At 43.3% G+C, this 18,996-nt stretch overlaps 1 protein-coding gene across 4 annotated transcripts in view; it reads left to right on the top strand.

Moving 5' to 3' along the window:
• The window catches only part of lrch1 (leucine-rich repeats and calponin homology (CH) domain containing 1), a 73,605-nt gene that overhangs the window by 14,078 nt on the left and 40,531 nt on the right, over positions 1–18,996 (top strand). The window lies entirely within an intron of this gene.

The following is an 18,996-nucleotide window of genomic DNA, read 5'->3' on the forward strand; positions in this document are numbered from 1 at the left end:
TTCTCCTCACCTTTTCCCCATTTTCTTATTAATTTTCACCCTTTTTTCCCACTTCCCCCCATTTCCCCCCCAAAAATGCTTCCACTTTTTTTTTACCGCCCCACAATTTCCCCCCATTTTTTTCTTTTTCTTTTTAACATTTCCTCCTATTTTCCCCTTATTTTTTTTCCCTATATTGTTTCATATTCTCCCATTTTCTTTTTAATATTCACCCTTTTTTCCCACTTCCCCCATTTCCCCCCCAAAAATGCTTCCCTTATTTTTTACTTTCCCCCAAATTTTCCAATTTTAATTTATTTTCTCTTATTTTCCCCCTCATTTTTCCACTTTTTTTTTTACACCCCCCCCCACACACAATTTCCCCCCCTTTTTTTTCCTTTTTCTTTTTAACATTTCCTCCTATTTTTCCCCTTATTTTTTCCCCCTATATTGTTTCATATTCTCCCCCCCCCCCCCCACCCACTTTTCCCATTTTTTCCCCCTCTACATTTCTGACCACATTTTCCCCCTTTTTTGCCCCCCCCCCGTCTCCATTTGTTCCCCATTTCTTGTCATTGGTGATAAACTACATTTCCCACCTCCAGGGTCGACATTTCGTAACATTCCACCCTATGAATACAAGCATTAACTTCATTACAGATGTTTTTTTATTCCGACTCACCTCACATTTGTCTTCTTGGTCACATCTGTTTTGGAAACCTCTGCCTAAATCTTAATCTAAAATCTAAACTATTCTAAATCTACGGTGATCCGCCGCTGCTGAAATCCACAGTTTTGTTCAGTGACCCGGCGCTGATACAAAAATAGCCGCCTGGACTTGAAAGCACCGTTTTAAAGCAGCCGCCCCCTCACTCTGCAGCTCCATCTCTGTCCAAAAACACCTCACTTTCCCCATGACGAGTGAACGCCTCATCACAACACCAGTAAATATTGGCTCTTCTTTGAAACGCTGATCCTCGCTCGGAGCTGCGCTGTTTACTCACTGATTAAAACAACCTCCAATATCTGCTAATAACAAATTCAGAATTTCACTGTGAAGACGGGAAAGGGTTTGGGAAAAGGATTAAATGCTGCAAAACTGAAACAAACTTTGGAATTAAAAGTTTTATGTTGCCGAGAATCGGCTTAGATCTAAGGTCAGTCACCTGTTTTTCAAGTTGGGGTATGTAGTGTTTTGTACTTTTTAAATGATGTGTCTCATCCAATCAGAAAGCAGAATAAGCACCAAGAGCCAAGAGTCAGTTTAAAGCAGAACTAAGTAACTTGTTTACCTTAATAAATCCTTTCCGTAGTTCCTCTATAGGGGTAATATATGTGCTAATAGGATGATTGGGGGGTCTTTCATCTCCCCCTGGTGTCTCTGGACAGAAAACCACATTTGTAACTTTCCCGGCTCCGACCTGGCCACCCCAATACACACTAATGGAAAACATGAGGTTTATGACAGGGTATAGGTAAGTCCTGACTGTATTCTGTCTACAGCTTTCGGTTTGTTAATGAACATTTTGCAAAACGTTGGTTCATCATGATCAGAAGAAGCTAACAGGCTAACCGGCAAAGCTAACTGTGGGTTAGTGCCACTTTAAAAGTATTTACAGCCAAATAAATCTTGTGGCACAAAGTACAATATCTAATAAAAAGCACAACATGCCATGACAGCTGCAGTGGCGCTTGTGGCCTCTAGGGGCAAATGTTACTTAGTTCTGCTTTAAGTTTATTCCATACACGTCCTAAAGTGGCACCACTTTTGCTTTATGTGGGGAAAAAGGTTGGAAAAAATAGCATTCATAAGCCTTTCACAGCCAAGTGATTCATTGTAAATATTCTGCAGATTAATCGATTTACCAAAATAATCGTTAGTTGCAGCCCAATATACATGTTTTTTTTTTTAACCAATGTTTGATGCTATAAGGTTGTTATATAATTGTAATTGATCAGAACATGTAAGCAGCCTTTAGTTTAATATGGAAGGGCAGGTCAAAATCCTGTTGTGGTAACTATGGTAACTGTCGAAATGCTGAATTTTGGACTTGGTTAATGGTTAATATCTCTGTAACGGCTGGACTTATCCACAGGAAACAAAAACTGTAACAAAGTTTGGTGTCTTCTCTCTCAGCACAGATGAGCTAAGGTCACAGGACTGTCTTGTAAAGGCGTCCACATTATATTTTATTCATTTATTGGTTTATTTGGTATTAAATGTGTTTTTTTGCAGACATGACAGAAAGAAATAGAATACATGACACACACAAAAGCCATGATACAAAAAATTAGTGAATTAATAAAAATGTAATAAACAACCGAAAAAACACTGAGTTCCACTTCACAGTGAGCCGGTCCGCAGCGGCTCAGACGAGGAGGAGGAGGAGGAGGAGGAGGAGGAGGAGGAGGAGGAACTGTCTGAACATTTCTCATCGTAACCTACTTTCCCTTCAGCGCCTCCACACTCCCAAACAGCAACAACACCAGCTCCATCCTCATCCTCAGGGCTACAGTCAGGCTCGTCCTCATCCTCAGGGCTACAGTCAGCGGCTCGTCCTCATCCTCAGGGCTACAGTCAGCGGCTCGTCCTCATGGCTACAGTCAGCGGCTCGTCCTCATCCTCAGGGCTACAGTCAGGTTCGTCCTCATCCTCAGGGCTACAGTCAGTGGCTCATCCTCAGGGCTACAGTCAGGTTCGTCCTCATCCTCAGGGCTACAGTCAGCGGCTCGTCCTCATCCTCAGGGCTACAGTCAGCGGCTCGTCCTCATCCTCATGGCTACAGTCAGGTTCGTCCTCATCCTCAGGGCTACAGTCAGGTTCGTCCTCATCCTCAGGGCTACAGTCAGCGGCTCGTCCTCATCCTCAGGGCTACACTCAGCGGCTCGTCCTCATCCTGGAGCTTCTACTGTGGCGCTGACGTTGGAGTATAATGCGAAGGAGCTCAGTGCTGTATTTGAATGGGGGCTGTGTGGGAGGCTTATGTAACTCACTGAGACACATTCAGACCTGAGGAAACGGGTTTAGTCCTGGTTTAGTCCTGGTTTAGTCCTGGTATGATCTGCTTTTGTCCTGGTTCCAAACATCTCTCCAAACTCCTAGTCAAGTCCAGAACGATACCCCTCTATGATATCAGTCTGGACAGGTTAATCCTCGTTTGCCGCTGCTGTCAAACTTAAACTCTTTTCCACTTGGTGGTAAATGACCAAAAACACATCGACAGTTGTAGTATGTTGTAGTATGTCAGTAGTATCTTGAATATTAACATAGAACCCCTAATAACACCCCATCAACACTTTTAGCTTGCAGCTGTTAATGCAGCTTAAAGGAATATGCCACCGTTTTTACATACTAAGATATGTTCTTAGCTCACTTTAGACGTGTTAATATATCCCCGTCTGGTCTTTGTCCGTGCACTCTGTCACGCAAACGGAGCACATACGCAGCCTCTCCCACATGTCACATAGCTCCGAAAAAGCTCACGATAGAAGCTACCAAGCTCTTCCACGTGTTCCCTATTTAAATAAAGTTACGTGAAGTGTTTTCATGCGAAGTATATTTACACAGAAATGTAGCATGTCGATTTTATAAGCAAATAAAAAGGGGGACTATATTGTGAGGCGTAATGATACGAGGAGCACAGCGTCCGCGTAGTAACTCCTAAAGACTTCCCCCGCTCACTTCCGTCAATAACCTTTAGGAGTTACTGCGCGGACGTTTTACTCCTCGTATCATTACGCCTCACAATATAGTCCCCCTTTTTATTTGCTTATAAAATCGACATGCTACATTTCTGTGTAAATATACTTCGCATGAAAACACTTCACGTAACTTTATTTAAATAGGGAACACGTGGAAGAGCTTGGTAGCTTCTATCGTGAGCTTTTTCGGAGCTATGTGACATGTGGGAGAGGCTGCGTATGTGCTCCGTTTGCCTGGCAGAGCGCACGGACAAAGACCAGACGGGGATATATTAACACGTCTAAAGTGAGGTAAGAACCTATCTTAGTATGTAAAAACGGTGGCCTATTCCTTTAATAGCGACATGGTGGCGCAACGGTTAGCGCTCGTGCTATAAAGGTTCGATCCAAGGCAAGGCAAGTTTAATTATACCACTCATTTCGTACACAAGGCAACTCAATGCACCTCCAATAGGCTGCTCTGCTTCGAGACCACGACACTTGCTGTAGTACCTCCATATCGCCGCTAGTCTTCCGTTAGAAAGCATTGCACTTTAGACACGTTAAAAACAACTTTAAAGCCTGGTTTCTAATTTCTACAGCTTTCTACAGCTAGATATTCCTCCTGTGACAACGCTGGGTTAGTTACAATTAAAGAAACCTGGCTGGTTTTTCGTAAGAAACATTTTTCAAATCTCGTATACTAATGAGGGCCGGACTTTGATTGAAAGGCCGTTAGTATGAGCGCTAGTAGCGCAGGCGCTGTTCCGACCAAACTACGTGCCCCGTGAGGGCCGAGTCTACGGTGAAGATCCCACCCTTTTTAGAAGCATGCTCCGTCACAGCAGGGTAGGAGGAGTCTGTGAATCCGCCATGATTCCCCCCTTGAATGTGGTTATTATGGCAAATGGGCAGGAGTGAGGAGGAGCTGTCTATTATTTTTTACGGTCCATGGTTTGATCTCAGACCACCCAGATCACTGAAGGCCCCTCACATCCACTTCATAGCTCCTTCATGTTGCTCCCACCTACCAGGCGCTTTAAAGTCCCTCTGGCCCACGAAAACATATAAAGTAATTTGTTCCAAATGCAATCAGCACCATGAAAACAGTCACAAATAAGAATCCTGTTCATTTTTGTTGTTGACTTTATATTTGCCTTTATCGAAGTGTGTTTGCATGTTTGTGGTGCAGTTGGTAGAGCAGGTCGTCAAAATGCACACTGTGATTGTGTCCTTGGGCCACACACTTCACCCTCCATGCCTCCAGTGTCTGCGTACACTGGTGCATGAATGAGAGAGTGAATGCGTGACTGGTTCCTTACTGTAAAGCGCTTTGGGCCTGATAAAGGTAGAAAAGCGCTATATAAGTTGAGTCTTTTTACCGTCGCAGCACTTTTCTGGGAAAATAAACCCCGCTATCATGTGGCGCTCGCCTCAGCTAAACACTCGCCTTCTGAAGCTGAAACTGCTATGATAAAACTTGGGTCTTAGCTGCGATTGTCTCTTAGCTTGAACAATCGCACAACAGCTCACAATGTTTCCATCCCCACATCTAAAAATCTTATTAGACAAAAGAGCTCGCACAGTGACACCAGGTATAAGGGAGAACCCGTGTGAACTAGTGAGAAAAGTGTATAAAGTGTGTGGTGAGGGGTTTTACAGCCTTAAAACATGTATAATAATAAAAAATAAAGCTGACTACTTAGCGGTTTTCGCGGATTTTTAGAACATAACCCCCACGATAAACGAGGGAACACTGTACTCCATTTCCCAAGTGAATGATGCCGGTTAATACTGTAAAGCAGCCAGTCCCAAAGTCCGGGTCATCGCAGCCCCTTATTGATCCGAAAATCCTTCAGGGCCCCCCTAATTTGAATTATCTACTCTATTTAAAGGGATTAGTCATTATTTTACACCTCAAATTAGATATTAGATAGACATCTGTCGGCCAAAAACGGTCTTAAGTGCATTACATTTGAGCAAATTCATATACATTTCCTTTCAAAATCCAATTTGTTCATTGTACTTCATTTACAGAGTGGTTTTGGGGGACCCCGCTGTGCCTCTGACTATACTGCTATTAGTACTATCCTCCACTGGCCACTTTTACTCAGATCCTTCACATTAGTCTGCGAGATGACCACAGTCGACACCTCACTGTCTGGGCCTCGTTGCCAGATCGGCGTTGTTTTGGTCAGGAGCTCGAGTACAGTCGGTCTGTGTCTGGTCAGTGTCTGGTCTGTGTCTGGTCTGTATCTGGTCTGTGTCTGGTCTGTGTCTGGTCTGTGTCTGGTCTGTGTCTGGTCTGTATCTGGTCTGTGTCTGGTCTGTGTCTGGTCTGTGTCTGGTCTGTGCCTGGTCTGTGGCTGGTCTGTGTCTGGTCTGGTCTGTGTCTGGTCTGTGTCTGGTCTGTGTCTGGTCTGTATCTGGTCTGTGTCTGGTCTGTGTCTGGTCTGTGTCTGGTCTGTGTCTGGTCTGTATCTGGTCTGTGTCTGGTCTGTGGCTGGTCTGTGTCTGTGTCTGGTCTGTGTCTGGTCTGTGTCTGGTCTGTGTCTGGTCTGTATCTGGTCTGTGTCTGGTCTGTGTCTGGTCTGTGTCTGGTCTGTGTCTGGTCTGTGCCTGGTCTGTGCCTGGTCTGTGCCTGGTCTGTGCCTGGTCTGTGCCTGGTCTGTGCCTGGTCTGTGCCTGGTCTGTGTCTGGTCTGTGGCTGGTCTGTGCCTGGTCTGTGCCTGGTCTGTGTCTGGTCTGTGGCTGGTCTGTGCCTGGTCTGTGCCTGGTCTGTGTCTGGTCTGTGTCTGGTCTGTGTCTGGTCTGTGGCTGGTCTGTGTCTGGTCTGTGTCTGGTCTGTGTCTGGTCTGTGTCTGGTCTGTGCGGATGCAGCGATGACGCGTCTCCAGATTGTAGCGTCGGGCCGATCTGTAGCTCCGTCTGTGTGGAAGCGGTGGCTGAGGATGAGGCTGTGATGAAGTAGGAGCAGATGGAGAGCGGTGAATATATAGGTCACTGTCTCTCCTCTGGGATCAGCCGCCACTCGCTTCACGTGACACCGAGGAGGAGAGTCGTCAGTCAGCGGGAAAACAATGCTCATCTACGGCTTGTTTTTGCAGTGGAATCCATAATCGTGTAAATATAGTTGAATAGTCTGAGAGTAAGAGCTCATTACGCTGCCATTGATATAACCCTTTGAATATTGATGATTCTTTCTACTGTCTGCAGAAAGTGCTCGACTGTACAACAAGCTGAGTTTGATCACATGAAAAGTCAATGCAGAGAGGCCAAAAACAGTGTACAGTCTACAGCAGTGGTTCTCAACCTGGGGGTCGGGACCCCCAAGGGGGTCGCGAGACAAATTTGGGGGGTCGCCAGATCATGTAGACAAAATATACATACTTTTTTTAGTGTATATCATAATATTGTATTGTGGCATGTGTGTGCTATTTTACCAGAGTGCCATTATATGTTCATAATTTGATGAATTTAATTTTAGCCATTTGTTTTTTTCTTTGTTCTTTAAGAATTATGTAGGCTAATGTTCCGATTTCTTACAGTGTGACCTGGACGGGGGGTCATGAACCCCTTTAATTGTTATAATGGGGGTCGCGGCTCCAAAAGGTTGAGAACCACTGGTCTACAGTATGAAATCCATCCATCCATTTTTCTTCCACTTTTCCGTTTCCAGGTCGTGGGGGCGGCTGTTGGAGATGCCCAAATCACATTGCACCAGCCCTTATGGCTCCTCCTGCAGGTGGTGGGTCCACTGAAGGACGGCCTCATGATTCTCAGGCCTGTTGGTCTCTCATGAGGGGCTTCTGACCCGCTCTTTGTCTGACCCGTCACCTACGACCTGTTTGTCATGGGAGACCCTACCAGGGGCACAAAGCCCCAGACAACAGAGCTCCAGGACCATTTGGATGCTCAAACCCCTCCGCCACGTTAGGTGGCGGTTCCAGGAGATTGTAAATGTTTTCCCTGATCGTTATTTGGAACGACATTCATCTCATGGCTGCAAGTCCTTTTCATCTGCCCAACATCAAGCCCATCGTTTTGGATGTTGTCTCCACTTTTAGACGCCTTTTATGAGACAGGTATCATTTGACCATGGTTCATATGTGTTAAAGGAACAGGCCACTGTTTTTCCATTCTGAGATATGTTCTTCCCCTCCTGGAACCACCACCTTAACGTGGTGGAGGGGGTTTGAACTCCCAGGGCAAACAAGTTCTAAGTGACGGGTCAGACAAAGAGCGGTTCAGAAGCCCCTTATGAGAGACCAACAGGCCTGATAATCGTTAGGCCGTCCTTCTGTGGACCCACCACCTGCAGGAGGAGCCATAGGGGCTGGTGGAAAAGTGATGGATGGATGAATGGATGAATGGATGAATGGATGAATGGATGGATGGATGGATGGATGGATGTTGATATGTTCTTACCTGAGCTAGGGCTGGGCAATTAATCGAATCGCAATTTTAATAAAGGTCGATCACGATAATCGAGGAGAATTGGCCAGTCCTGTCACATTCTGGAAAAAATATGGACGGCGCAATGCTGCAGGAAACCCCTCGACCCAAATAAACAGGAAGACCGGATGATACATGCGGAACCAAGAGGAGAGGACCTGGTGATTTTACTGTAAAATCAGCTACAAAGTCGCGCTAACTCGTCTAAAGGCCAAAACAGAAACACACGAGGAGCCGTCAGAGGAGTTTAGAGTGAGAGTTTACCTTCGAAGGGGAAAACTATCAAACGCTATTCGGACCATGTGGAATATTTTGGAGGCTGCAGCCGTGGATTAGCTGGACCAAGTTGTTGTAAGTCGTGGCTTTGTGAGGCTCTGAAGCCAATTCTCACTTCAGACATTCTTCAAACATTGCACTGTTTTGCGTCTCCGTTGCAGATGTGTGTGTTTTGTGGGCACTGGGCAGGTGAGGGGATGTTGTACTGTGAGGCTGGAAGTGTGGAGCTTGTTTTTGCTGATGAGTTTCCTTTTTGGCCGCAGCATGTGTTTACTTGTAAGTCCAAGAAAAGCCATATTTATCGTTTTTTTCTTTAAAACAAAACAAGACACTCATTGGTTGAAAGTTTCCCATCTGGCTAAAAATATGCACGATAGACAAATCCTCCAGCTCATTCTCCCGACAGGTTAAACCCAATGAAGTTTAGCAATGAACCTCATCAGTTCCTCTTCTCTAAATGTTGCTCTTTTGTTGCAGTTTTGAACATACCTGTGGTCTCGGCTAACTGTCCATAGCCTGATTTTGCTGCCTCTGTGTTATTGCCCCTCTGGTCGAAGCGGGCGAGTTTCGTGGTCTTCCCAGAATGTGCTCGGAGCAGGAAGAGGGCGCCCGGAGGAAACCGCCGCTCCTCGAGCCACAGCTAAATATGGAAGCAGCGTGTTTCAGCTGGAACTGCCCCGCGATCGCAGACATCGAGGTTTACATCAGCGCTTTGACATTTCAAACCAAGGTCTTTGGCCAAGTTTGAGGAGAAAGTAGGATGAAGTGGATTGGCAGTGACTTAAAAGGGTTTGAAAGATTAAATATGGCATGGCAGGTTTATTTGTAGAGCACACATACACAAAGTGCTTCACAGTTACATGAAATATGAAGAAAGCAGATAAAATCAATCCATGAGACATCAATATAATCATGACTTAAAATTAAAAGCAAAGAGTGGAGAAGAAAATATGTTCAGTGTCATTTTCACAGCTCAAAAGAACTGTTTTCATCCTGGATTTGAACATTGTCATAGCTCAGGCCTGTCTCACATCCTCATGAAGACTGTTGCAGATTTTAGCCTCAGCATATTTAGTTCTGACCCTGGGAACCACCAGGAGACCCCTCCCTGAAGTTCCCAGGGCCTGAGATGGTTCATACTTTGCTAAACCATGAAAAGACTTGTGCACAAGCAGAGCTGTTTTAAATTCTATTCTCTGAGTGAAGTCAGTGCAAAGACCAGAGCACTGGACTAATATGGTCGTATTTCCTGTTTCTGGTCATGACTTGAGCAGCACCGTTCTGGATGTTCTGCAGCTGTAGTAGTAGCTAACCAGCTGGAGATTAGTCTCTTTAACATGTTACTTGCCATCAGGGGTTCGGGTTCGGCAAATGTGATAAGTAGTGTTTCGCTTGCACTTAAACATGTTTTTAGAAACTAGTCTTGGCTTTCAAATGAGGTATCACACTGGCATATTGTCTGTAAGCTCTCCAGGCAATAGGCTTTGAGATTTGGATATTCTGTTCTCTCATTGATTTATTGTGATTGTTTAAAGGAACAGGCCACCGTTCTTCCATACTGAGATCTGTTCTTCCCTGAGCTTAGACGAGTTGATGTGTACCTGTCTGGTCTTTGTGCCCGTGGAAGAGCATGGTCGTTTCTAACTTCACCCTGTTTGGAGCTATAGGAATAATGAGAGGCCAAATGCTAACAACATCTTTAGTCGTTTTGTGTGACTGAGGGCACACACAAAGACCAGACATGTACACATCAACTCGTCTAAGCTCAGGTAAGAACATATCTCAGTATGGAAAAACGGTGGCCTGTTCCTTTAAAGGATCTGTATCCTGCTATTTTATCCATCCCAAAGTAAAGTATATTCATTTATATGATATATTGTACCTCTTCCGCTATGGAGCACTATTTTTTGTGAGAAAGATAAGTATTTTCTGGGGGGATTTTCCAAACGCGGAAGACAAGACGCTTTGATTCAATTAACTCCGCCCCCTCTCTCCTAGCGGATCTGCCCATGCAACATTAGCAATAAAATAAATATAAATATCACAGCAATAAGTGAAGTTACTTCACAATGCAGTTATAAGGAGTTGACATCTGCAACACAGCTTCATAAACGGCTAACACACAAGCTAACACACAAGCTAACACACAAGCTAACACACACAAGCTAACACACAAGCTAGCACACACGTTAACACACACAAGCTAACGCACACACCAACACACACGCTAACACAAACACCAACACACACGCTAACACACACACCAACACACACGCTAACACACAGCTAACACACACGCTAACACGCGTTTTGACTCACAGCTCTGTCCTGACCGCTCCATCACATTGGGGACTCGCGTTGGTTATAAAAGTGAATCCACTTTGAGAAGGTTCACCAAACATCCATCAGAGACAGTCACAGAAAAACACTATTTTGGTGAAAGTCGCTGAATCCCGGAGAGAAATTCCAACTTCTGACAAGTGGCCTCTTCTTTAGAAGGTTGGCTACAAGCGGTGCAGGACTTTTTTCAAACGCGCTTTTCTCCGTGACATTATCGTTAGGTAAGAATAAAGAACAGGTGTGTCCAGAGTAGGTTAGAAAGAGCTCCATCTTCACATCCTTCAGTGCAAACATGACGTCTCTTCAGACACTCAGGGGTGCATTTGTTTTGTGTTTATTTTCAGCCCTGACCTGGAAGCGCTTCCTTTTTTTAAGGTTTTTTTAATCTGTTTTATAAATTAAAATCAGGCCGTAAGGCACTACATTACAAACGTCGGGCTCTTCCTGTTGACGTAATAAACGTCAGAGTGTCACAACTCAGTGGTTTTCCAGGGGAGGGCAGCGCAGCTGCTTAGAGAGCAGGATTCTGGGGGATTACTGAGAACTGCGTGATTGAAGCCACAAATCACTCTGGGGGTGTTTTTGATAAGGAAATAGCAAAACAACATGGTTAAAAGCTCCAAAAAGTCGATTTTGCATGATATAGGACCTTTAAGTTCAGGTCTGTTTCCAGGATTATTCTTAGATTCATAACCTGATTTTTAGGTTTTAGAGAGAGAGACTCGAGCTGACTGACAATACTTCCTCTTTGCTGTTGTGGAATAGAATTACTCCTTGCAGTTTTATTAGAGGTTAATTTTAACAGTAATATCAATAATGCCGACACAAACTCAGTGTTGTATTTCCTGCAAGAAAATGCACATCTGCTTCTCCCTCGTTTGTTGTTTACGTTTGTGTCGTGGTCCTCAAGCTGAAAACGCTGAGGACGTCATTTCTGAAAAAAGTGGTAATTTTAGAGTAACTAAGTAACTCGCTAACGGCATCACTGGTGCCCAAAGACAATAATCCAGTTTTGGTTTAGCGGCAGAAAGTCTGTTCACCCGGCCCATTACCATCCTTATCTTAAAGAGGGGGTATTTTGCTTTTTTCAGTCACATAGCACCAGCCTATAGCACACTACAATGATGACGAAACCCTCTGTTGGTCTGTAAATGCAGTAAATTAGAATAACTGCCTTGTATAACATTGCTCTCTCAAAATGGCTGTAGCGAATGTCTTGAAATAGGCCTCTGTCTCTTTAAGAACCTCTGACTCTTTCCGACACACCCCCTCCACACGTTGTCTGTGGCATCAGTGGGGAGGGGGTTCTGCTGAGGAGCAGTGGTTGGTTACTCGGCTGGTGACGAAAGCTCGGGGGCGTCTCCAGGAGGTGGGGGCGTTCCTAGGAGGACTCAGACAAACCTATCCCTAAAGCCACGATGATGTAAAATAGTGTCTTTCCCCCACAAATTATTGTTGAATAGTATATATATGGGGCTTTAAAATAGACTTAAAGGGACTATACGGAGTTTAAAAATGTTAGAACTCCCCCTACATGTTCCAGCCATGTCCTAATGTGTAGAATGAGCTCAGACCTGTTCACCACAACTGCCTCTAAAATCCTGCGCTGTCATTCAGAAAGGTGTTACTTCGGGTCTGAAGTGCTGTCATGCACGAGCTTAAAGGGATATTTCAGGATTTTTGACATAGGGCAGGGGTAGGCAAGTTTTCTTGGCGGAGGGCCGATTTTCTTTATTGTAAATAGACTGAGGGCCGAAGCCGCTGATTATTAGCCCAAAGTAAAGCACAACACTGGAAAAATTACTACCATGTGATAAATGACTTAAAATTGCATGAATTAAAGTTCTTCTATGTTGAATTTGAGTCGGTTTGAACTAATACAAGATACAAGTGCTATAGCGCCAATGGAAGAAGAATAAAACCCACTTGGAATCAGACAAATAATTGTTTTTCACTTGAAATGACACAAAATTATCTGAATTAAGAGAATAACTACTAGAGGTTTTGAGACCAGACCAAATCAACTCAAACCTTAGATTTAATCTCTTAATTCAAGTAGATTTATGTCATTTCTTCCTGAAAACGATTATTCTTTTTCCTGTGCACTTCTTTCAAATGCCAGTGTTATGACCTAATTGGGTGCATTGACAGTATTTCTACCTTATTTTCTCCCATTTAACTCTACTAATGTTAAAAGTACTCTGTGATTTGTGCAATAGTGTTTCTCAAAATCATCTTGAGGGCCAGAGGTTCTGTGCTGGAGTGCCGGATTTGGCCCCCGGGCCTGACGTAGCCTACCCCTGACATAGGGCCTCATTTCCTAGTTATCCAGAGTGTTGCTGATTTCTTGAGATATTTTTTTTGTAATTCATGCAGTTTTAACATCATTTAGGTGGATTTTTGACGCTTTGTTCGACGTGGATCTGGTGCTGAAGTGCAGAGAGAAGCCGGAGCGAGGAGGCGGCTGCAGAAATACGTATTTGAATAAATACTTCCTGCCCACACTCCTGTACTGCACTGTAGCGGACAGAGGCCAGAGGGGACTGGGCAAGGAGGGGTAGGAAGGAAGGGAGGGAGAGAGGAGAGAGAGGAAGGGAGAGGTTCAGAAGTGAAGGGATATACGCACCAATCGGGCAAACGCAAATCGTATGAATGTCCCAGACGAGCTTCATGATTAAAAGATTGTTATTATCTGTCCACTTCCTGTTGTTTCATAGGGTTTATTTCCGTCCTCGTGAATCAGCTTTAAAACGGATTTAACACCAGCAAAGAGTATATTTAGAATAATAAAAATAATGCATTACTTTTATACAGCGCTTTTCTTGGACATTCAAAGACGCTTTACATTGTATTATTCATTCACGCCATATTTGATGGTGGTTCGCTACATTTGTAGCCACAGCTGCCCTGGGGTAGACTTCCTGCTGAGCTTCTGACAGGATCGGGCAGAGCAAAGGTTTCACACTATCTGAATCTGTTAAAATGACTGGGTTGATTTTATCATGATTTCAGCTTTATATGCCGATTTAAAGTGGATATAGTGGTTAGTGCTTGTGCCTCACAGCTAGAAGGTCCTAGGTTCGATTCCCACCTGGTCGGAAAAGTTGCATATTGCACCTTTAAAGAGACTAGATGCAAGTTGGTCATTTTATGCTCATTACTGCCACCTCAGGTCTAACGCATAGCCTCAGGTTATGCGTTAGAAGTCAAGGGGTATTTCAGGTAGGGCTGTGCAATTATTTGAAATTCGATTACAATTTCGATTATTACACTAAACGATTACAAAATTAGCATAATCGAAAAAAGAAAAAAAAATGCACTTTAAATTTTTTTTTTTTTTGTCTTTTTCATTTTTTTCTGGCAAAGCACACTTGCATTATTTCATGGCGCTGGGATTATTTTCCCTTCACATTTCACGTGCCATGGCTCATGCTTTTGCCTGACATAAAGACTAACCGCGCTGTGTGATGATGTCATCAGGCCGCGCTGCTCAGTTTACTTGCGCAGGTGTGAGGGCTGGCCAGCAGGGGGCAGGTGTGAAACAGAGACCTCTCCTTAATCGAGGCATACATGAAATCATTTGTACTTTTATGACTGCTCAGAAAACAGAAAATATTCAGCATCGTTTTTTTATTATTATTAATAAATATATAAATAAAATAAAGACTTTTTTTAAAGGCAACAAATAATCGTTTGAATAATCGTGATTTCAATTATGACAAAAATAATCGTGATTATTATTTTTTCAATAATCGAGCAGCCCTAATTTCAGGACTGCATGACGTTCATGCAGTTCTTATATTTGAACACACACGCACGCACGCATGCACACGCGCACACACACACACACACACACACACACACGCACACGCACACGCACACGCACACACATCGTCATTGTGACAACAAACAGACAATCCTGCAATCAATATCAAAGGTGTAGTGGTCAGTCTTCAGTGCTCTTTAACTGCGAACATGACAACTGAAACTATTGTGTAAATAAATAATCACTTATTTAATTTATTTAATTTACTTTTTAAATATTTTTAATAATTTAAATTTTACCTCATTTTACCTTCGGTGGCGTGTTTCCAGGTCTCCGCCAAGACGTGACCTTGGACCTTTATTTTTGGAGTGATCAGGCAAAGGAACAGGCATCAAAACAGTTTCTGGATTTGGTGGTTTCCTCAAAACGACGTGAACATTTTGTATTTTTTATGAACATTTCATAAATATCTGTCTGTGTCACAGCAGTGGTTCTCAAAGTGGGGTCCGGGGCCCCCTGGGGGACCTTAGAAGCGCTACGGGGGGCCCCTAAAGCTTGTCTGCAAAACATGTACAATAAAAAAACTTAATTTTGAATGGAAGAATACATTTGTTACTTTTAATGTCACTTTAGCTGTAAAATTATAAAAACTTCCTTTGAATGGTGTAAACTGTTATGATTTGCGGGGCCTCTGATCAATAACGGCTCCACGATGTCCCGGACTTTGGGAATGGCTGCTGTACAGTACACATTTCAAACGTCCCAATGCTTAATCATGTTTGTGAATATCTTATTACATCCTGGAAGTGATTGCAAAATTGTCCTATATCTATATCCGGTTCGTGGCCTTTAACCCCCCCCCCCCCCGCCCCGTTTGTGATCTGTTTGAATCCTCGTCTGTTCATGTGAAGTTCAGCTTCTATATACTTCCATCATGAGACCGACCGCACACAAGGTCCTGAAGCCATGATTACGTCCTGGATCATGTGAAAGAAAATACTTAAGGTTTACTGATGACGAAGAAAAACATGGAGCTTTTTTATATACAAATGTGACAGCACTAAACATGTCTAAACATGTGACTCCAAAGCTCTCAGCCAGACTTGGGCAGATGATGCTCGGAGCTCGGAGGTCACGGACTGCAGACACAGACAGAACACGGCTTTGTTTTACACGCTAAGGCTGAAATAGCACTTCCTGTTTCTGGGTCACATGGCGTCACTACAGTTACTCCAAGTGTTGTGCTTACTCATGTGAGGCGGGATACTTACTGTGGTTTTTCTGACAAATGTTGTGGTGTTTCTAAGGATTCAGTTACATTTCAGAGAAGCCTTGTATAAGAATGCATTTCAGAACATGTTTGTAGAGCGTTTAATTACAGGGTTAGCAGCTTTTATACATGATGAGACCACATTAAGCATGAAGAGTTCTGCATAAGAGTAGCTGTATTACTTCAAATCATTTTTAGCCTTGTTTATTTATATTGCGATTTGCACTTTCACCCAATTAATAGAATAACATACAATTATTTCTTTTATCAGATGTTTTTATTGTTAAAAAGACCTCCTCAGACCTGATTTCTAACTTTTCTGGGAGCGGGACGTCTCCAGCTCGTCTCCATGGAGACTAAAGAGAGTTTTAAATGGGTTCTGATCCAAATCCATTGCAAAAATAGCCTTTTCCGTTGAGCTGGTCATTAGGAGCGTGACCTATTGAAGGCTTACATACGTTTACGACATTAGGTCCTGCATTGATGACTTAATGCACGTTATGTGAGTGTGAACCAGTGCACTTTAAATCGGCTGCAAATGATGCAAAACAGTGCAGCTGCTCGTCCGCTCACAAACACGCGCTGGTCCGGTCGCACCGCTCCAGAGCTGCACTTCCTAGCTCCCACATGCTGGGGTTAAAGGGATATTACAGGATTTTTGACATTTCCTCGTTATCCAGAGTGTTGTTTGTTTCTGGAGCGTTTTTTGTTTTAAAGAGGGGGTATTATGCTTTTTTCAATCACATAGCACCAGTCTATAGCACACTGCAATGATGACGAAACCTTCTGTTGGTTTTTGTTCGATTTTGCATAATACCCCCCCTTTAATTCATGCAGTCCTTATATTTAAAGAGTTTACCGGTGCTAGGCTAGTGCTGGGCTAGTGCTGGGCTAGTGCATGTCTATGGTAACTAGTAGCCTGCCTTAAAAACCTCTTCAAAATCATGGGGTCGTCCTCCAAACGTTGCCATATCTCATTTGTAGAAAGCTCCTTTGTGAATTCCACGTGTAGTAATGCCGCCGCAGGTAAACAAACTACTGTAGATCCGGTAACCGAGCAGATCACTCCGCCGCTGCGTAGCTACAACCAGGAAGTTCTTTTTCTTTTCTAAGTTCTTTTAAATGCAAAATGGTTATATTTCAAAGATTATTCAGTCGACACAGACATTTATATGAGTCTCAGGTGCACTGTGCTTGACTGTTTTTAATGCAGGCTACTAGTTACCATAGACATGCGGTAGCCTAGCACTAGCCTAGCTCCATTAAGTTCTTCAAGTTCGGACTGCATGTATGACAAAACATCAACAACACTCTGGATAACTAGGAAATGTCAAAAATCCTGAAATATCCCTTTAACTTTAAAAATTAATCTTGATTTTTCTTTTTTTTTTTTAAACGATTTTTTTGGGTTCAAACTTAAAAGTTCAGCTCATATATATTTAGATTCACAATAAACAGTTATTTTAAAAAGTTATTTCCGTTTTAAATATGTCTTGTCTGTTCTCCAAAGTAAAGCTTCATAATAAGCCATAGAAAGTGTTTTATTTTTGTTGTCCTCATGCCTTGATTGACAGATGGGAAAGTGGGCGGAGTTAAGCATGTCCCTCAGAGTGAGATGAGAGCAGAGGTTTAGACCGGGGTTTGTATAGGTAGCAAAAAAGTATCGGTATCGTAAACCAAGTATTGTTAAAGTACCGGTATTGAAAAACTGCCCCAACCCTCGAGCCATCACTGACCTGACACTGAATAAATGATGAATGTGGTTTTATTATGATGAAGTCAAAGTCTTTTTACATTTCCAACTGTTATTACATAGTTACATAATGTGGCTGAACAAGGATCCCATAGAGACACGGGAACATTTTTTTTTCTACAAAGAGCAATTATAGCGGTTACAGCTTTTGTGATTTGGAAATTGCAGCCGCTCAAAGCTGGAAAACTTTGTCACAACACACATTATATTTGGCTTTTCCGATGACCAAACTTAGTTCCCTTTCTGATTCAAAGATGTCATTTTTAGCCTTTGTGGAAGAAGCTTTTCACGGTTCTTCTACAAACATGTTTGCACTAAAGAACGACTGAACCAGGTCCACGTCGTATGGCTGGATGTGATTTTTCCAGCGTCTGTGCGGAGGAAGTCGAGCCCCGGCCGTGTGGAGGGAACAATCGCGCTGACATTTCTTGGCCTTATTTGGGCCCTGCTGCTGATAAAGTGTGGGACAGGAAGTGATGTCACCGGGGTCAGACCTTCACAACAAAGGCTGCACTTACGGCTGAGATTGAGATTAACAAAGTGTTTTAAAGGGAACATGAAAAATCACTTGCTTCTTCCTGGTTTCTCCGACCTGGGTTGTTCTGCAGGACCGAAGGCTGAACTCGGTCATTCCCACCGCTGGCTACAGAGGGAGCTCCAGTCAACTTCTCCAGCAGCCCCGGCCCTTGTCTACCTTATTTCAAATGATGAAACTCAAAATGTCAGTGCTGAGCGGCCAAAGATAACGTTCCAGGATGAATGAGATTGTTTGAGAGTCTGGGACGACTGTCTGTGATGCTCTGTCCATCATAGACAGAACAGCTCATGTCCAAAAGCTCCTCAATGCTTGTGCTTTATTCATTTATGTATTTTAATTTAACATTAGTATTGAGATGTTACTTATTACTGCAGATGAATGGTCTCTTTTCTCCTTTACTTCAGCTCCGTGTGGATTTTCTCTTCTGTTTATAGTAACTTATTCAGTAGCTTCAGCATTTTGATTGTTTTGCTGCAGCTCATTTTGGCTCAATATAAACATGCTGTAGCTCTTTAATTTGGATTTTCGGAGGACTTTTTAGTCGCTGGGTTAGTTTTTCAGATGAATAAGCCCCTGGACATAAAACGGCGCAAGACTCGGCAGAACTGTTAGCCGTGAGTTAGCTGCTAGTTAGCAACATTAGCAAATTTAGCCTCTTGGAAACACTAACAACATTTAGCTCTGGTTAAATCCAGCACAGACTCTGATTTAGGGAGTGTCGTCTGTAATAAAGTCAGCTCTATGTGGAATATTGGATTTACACTAAAGAATTCTCCAGTTTGTTGCTATTTTCCCTCCTCAGCCGAGAGGTGGTGTCGGTTTCTGGTATGGAGACCTGATCAATGGGTACGAGTATTAGCACAAGCATGTTGCATCGGCCCATCCCTAGTTTCAATGTGACATTAAGTGGAAAAAGATATGACATAAAAATGCTGTAG

Source organism: Gobius niger, assembly GCF_951799975.1.
Source record: "Gobius niger genome assembly, chromosome: 9".
Classification (NCBI taxonomy): domain Eukaryota; kingdom Metazoa; phylum Chordata; class Actinopteri; order Gobiiformes; family Gobiidae; genus Gobius; species Gobius niger.